Raw genomic sequence first — 4,766 nt, 5'->3', positions numbered from 1 at the left:
TATATATAGCAGTGGCTGTGTGGTAAGAAGCTTGCTTCCCGAACCATGTGGTTCCAGGTTCAGTCCCATTGCATGGCGGGCTGACCAAAGCCTTGTGAGTGGATTTGGATTTAGTAGACAGAAACTGGAAGAAGCCTGTCATATATATATATATATATATATATATATATAACTTTGATAACTTTCAGCCTGTATAGGCCCAGGCCATGTCTAACTTAATGGCACTACCTGGTGAAGTCTTTGGGGCACCATAGCCCACTCTAGCAAAGAGTTATTATTGTTGGAGACATACCCAAGGGTAGGAGGTTGGTCCGGGATTTTTTGAAGAAATTTGTCCAGTGAACATTTGAATTTTATGGGTATATATATACATACATATATATATGTATATATATATATATATATGTATTTGTAATTGCCTTCCCCCATGATCGCTTGACACCGATGTTGATGTGTTTACATCTCTGTAACATTAGTGGTTCGGCAAAAGAGACCAATAGAATAAGTACTAGGCTTACAAAGAATAAGTCCTGGGGTCGATTTGTTCGACTAAAGGCAGTGCTCCAGCATGGCCGCAGTCAAATGTCTGAAACAAGTAAAGGAATATATATATCGGTGTGTGGTAAGAAGTTTGCTTCCCAGTGACACGGCTCCAGGTTCAGTCCCACTGCACATCTTGGACAGATGTGGTATGGTTTCTACAGCTGGATGCCCTTCCTAACGCCAACCACTCCGAGAGTGTAGTGGGTGCTTTTTTACATGCCACCGGCACAGGTTCCAGAGGGGGCTGGCACTGACCACAGTACTTTGTAGTAAAGATTGTTTGCCAACATAACATGGCAGTCCTGGGGCTAAATTACAGCAACATTAGTCCTAAACTGGGACTGCCATGTTATGTTGGCAAACACTCTTTACTACAAAACAAAATAGGATCGCCTGATCCAGAGGTTTACATAATGTACATCACCTGGAACCGTGTGATTGAATTTTAAAGATTTTTATTGTGGATTATAGCTTCCCTTCTCCGACTACGCAGAAAAGGCTGTCTGGTGATTGATTATCAGTGTTGGTTTTGCTGCTGATTTTTCTCATAGACACACTGCCTATATTACTACGGCACTCCATTGGGTTCCAGTTGATCCGATCAGTGGAACAGCCTGCTCGTGAAATTACCGTGCAAGTGGCTGAGCACTCCACAGACACGTGTACCCCTTAACGTAGTTCTCGGGGATATTCAGCGTGACACAGTGTGACAAGGCTGACCCCTTTGAATTACAGGCACAACAGAAACAGGAAGTAAGAGTGAGAGAAAGTTGTGGTGAAAGAGTACAGCAGGGTTCGCCACCATCCCCTCCCGGAGCCTCATGGAGCTTTAAGTGCTTCTGCTCAATAAACACTCACAACACTCAGTCTGGGAATCGAAACTGCAATCCTATGACCACGAGTCCGCTGCCCTAACCACTGGGCCATTGTGCCTCCACACACTGTCTATACAAAGCTTTGTATACTGGCAAGGCACCTTGATTTCATAAGAAGTCATAAAAAGATTTTTAACCTTTTAGTATTCAAACTGGCCATATCAGGCCTAAATATTGAACCAGTTTTATGTTAAAACTGGCCAGATCTGGTCTCTCATACCTGTCCTACAATATCTTTCTAAAACTAAGCAATCACATCATGAAAATGTCTTAGCTACAAGCTAATGCATGATTAATTCCAAACAATATGTATATTAAAGAGTTAAACCACAACAGAGTCAGGCAGCACCTGAGACTGCCCAACCTTCCATTAAAATCTCATGTGAATTTATGTTCTGAACATCAGCTTAATATTTTAAATTTTATCTCTGCAGATTTTCTTTTAGAGTTCAGAGCAAGCCTTGAAAGTTATATGAGCACTGAATACATCAATGTAAACAATGCAACTGAAGATAGAAAAAAAAAAGGTAAGGATTGCAGCTGCATAATTCTGCTTAGTAATGTCAAATGTTTACTAAATTCTTATTTTCAAAATTAATTGAAACAAAATTTGCATATTTCAACAAAAATGTGGTAACGAAAGGATTAAGTTTACCAAATTATACAAATCATTGATTCTTTTATATGTTTCAGTCATTTGACCGTGGCCATATTGGAGCACAGCCTTGAGGGGTTTTAGTCAAAGAAATCGACCCTGGGATTTCTTTTTTTTACGGCAAATACTTATTTTTATCAGTCTCTTTTGCTGAACCACTAAGTTATGGGGACATAGACACACCAATACCAGTTGTCAAGCAGTGATGGAGATGGGACAAACGCAGATACTAAGACTCACACACACGCACACACATAGATGTCTGTAGTACCCTTCACCCCCACCCCCACCCCGCTTCATTCCAATCATACCTGGATCCTTCCCTCGCTTCAAATCCCATTGCCACACCTGTACTTTAATCGCTAACACCACCTCCCTCACTGGATCCAACCAGCACACCTTCTACATTAGAAACTCCTTCTCCTGCACTTCTTCCAGGTGTAAACTTTACATTGGTCAAACAGGCCACCGGCTAGCCAACCAGTTCGCCAAACATCTTACAAGACGTTTGTCTACGTACGAACACCCCCGTCACCCATCATTTTCACTTGGCTAACCACTCCACCTCAAATATCACCATCTCCAGCCTTGCCCTACACAATGGATCCACCAACTCTAGACTCCGCCTGGAACAGCATTCCATTTTTACTATACATACTCAAATTCCGTTCGGACTCAAAACAACCCCCTTCCTCTCAATGACTACCCCTACACCTTCCTTAAAAAATCTTATTTTTACTCATTTATTATTTTTATTCATATTTTATAACTTTTATCATTTATTCCTTTTACTTTTTATTTGGTTGTTTTTTATTCATTTTTATTAATTTTTTATTCGTTTATTTCTCTTACTGTTATACCTGTTTATTTTGATCCTTTTATTTTATCTATTTATTATTTTCTATATTTTATCTATTTATTATTTTCTATTTTTTATCTTTTTATTTTATTTTTAATCATTTATATTTTATTTTATTTTTATTATATTTTATTTAATTTTTATTATGTTACTTTTTTATCGTTTTATATTTTATTTTATTTTATTTTTTTATTTCTCTCACTGATTTATTCATGCGATCTTTTCCTTTTACGGGTTTTATTTTACTGTTTCCTTCTTATTTGTATTACATATTATTTCTATTGATTTTTTATCACCTATTCCTATACCCCACCCCACCACCTCTCCCTCTCATGCACACACAACCCTCTACATACAACACACATATACCCCCATACACAACCCGCTACACGCAACACATAAATGCATGTACATACACTTCTACACACACATGCACACACCCAAACTTGTGCACATCACACACATACACATTGCTACTCTGTCCATGCACACATGCCATTACACACAACACAAATACATGCACACGTACATGCATGCACACACACACACACACATACATACATACAGACAGACAGACAGACAGAGTGACCCAAAGAGAGTGGGACACACATGCAGCCCATACACATTCTCACTCTGTCTGCATACACATGCCAACAATTTTTTTTTTCCTTCTCCTTCTTACTTTCTTTTGGACTTTCCTATGTCTCCTGTTTCCGAAGAAGAGCTCTGCTCGAAATGTAAAACAACCACTCTTTCTTTCCTTCTCAGAGTGTCTCATTAATACTTTGCATGTACCACGTCCTTGTGTTTTTGATTTTTTCTCCATTTAAAAAAAATTTTTTTTACCTAACCATATATATACTTTTCTATTCTAGGCACAAGGCCCAACATTTTTGTGGAGAGGACCAGTCGATTGGATCAACCCCAGTATGCAACTGGTACTTAATTTATTGACCCCGAAAGAATGAAAGGCAAAATTGAACTCCGTGGAATTTGAACTCAGAACGCAAAGACAAACAAAATACCTATTTCGTTATTGCCCACAAGGGGCTAAACATAGAGGGAACAAACAAGAACAGACGAACGGATTAAGTTGATTACATCGACCCCAGTGCTTAACTGGTACTTAATTTATCGACCCCGAAAGGATGAAAGGCAAAGTTGACCTCGGCGGAATTTGAACTCAGAACGTAATGGCAGACGAAATACCACTAAGCATTTCGTCCGGCGTGCTAACGATTCTGCCAGCTCGCCGCTAAGCATTTCACCTGGCATGCTAACGTAACCATATATATGTTTATATGACAAGCTTCTTTTAGTTTCCTTCTACAAAATCTGCTAACAAGGTTTTGGACGACAGGAGGGTATAGTAGAAGACACTTGCCCAAGGTGCCATGAAGTGGGACTGAACCCGGAACCATGTGGTTGGGAAGCAAGCTTCATACCTTACAGCCACACATACACCTGTATGTTTGAAAATAATGTTTTGGATTTTTGCAGATCATTTCTTCTGCAATGAAAAGAAAACTGAATCTAACAGTGAGATCTCCATCAGATCTCACTCTGTTTTCAGAAAAAGAAACGATAGATGCAGATATGACTACATGGTAAGAAGTTTACTTCCCAACCGCATGGTCCCAGGTTCAGTCTCAATGCATAGCACCTCGGGTAATTGTCTCCTACTACTGCCCCAGGCTGACCAAAGCCTTGACTGGATTCAGCAGTTGGAAACTGAAAGAAGCTAGTTGCGTATTAAACACACACTCATATATATATGAATGTGTATGCATTACTCATATATATATATATATATATATATATATATATATATATA

The 4,766-nt window shown here is 39.0% G+C and overlaps 1 protein-coding gene and 1 long non-coding RNA gene across 3 annotated transcripts in view; one reads left to right on the top strand and one right to left on the bottom strand.

Annotated features, from left to right (window-relative positions):
* The window catches only part of LOC106870670 (uncharacterized), a 46,192-nt gene extending 41,433 nt beyond the window's left edge, over nt 1-4,759 (top strand). The window contains exons 4-5 of the long non-coding RNA XR_001409553.2: nt 1,853-1,945; nt 3,808-4,759. This is a non-coding gene — a long non-coding RNA (uncharacterized LOC106870670). The remainder of the gene's footprint in view (nt 1-1,852; nt 1,946-3,807) is intronic.
* The window catches only part of LOC106870669 (sodium-dependent proline transporter), a 121,427-nt gene that overhangs the window by 109,518 nt on the left and 7,143 nt on the right, over nt 1-4,766 (bottom strand). The window lies entirely within an intron of this gene.

This window comes from Octopus bimaculoides, chromosome 7 (genome assembly GCF_001194135.2).
Source record: "Octopus bimaculoides isolate UCB-OBI-ISO-001 chromosome 7, ASM119413v2, whole genome shotgun sequence".
Taxonomy (NCBI): Eukaryota; Metazoa; Mollusca; class Cephalopoda; order Octopoda; family Octopodidae; genus Octopus; species Octopus bimaculoides.
The sequence above is the reverse complement of the archived record's forward strand: the minus strand, read 5'-3'. Positions and strand labels throughout refer to the sequence as shown.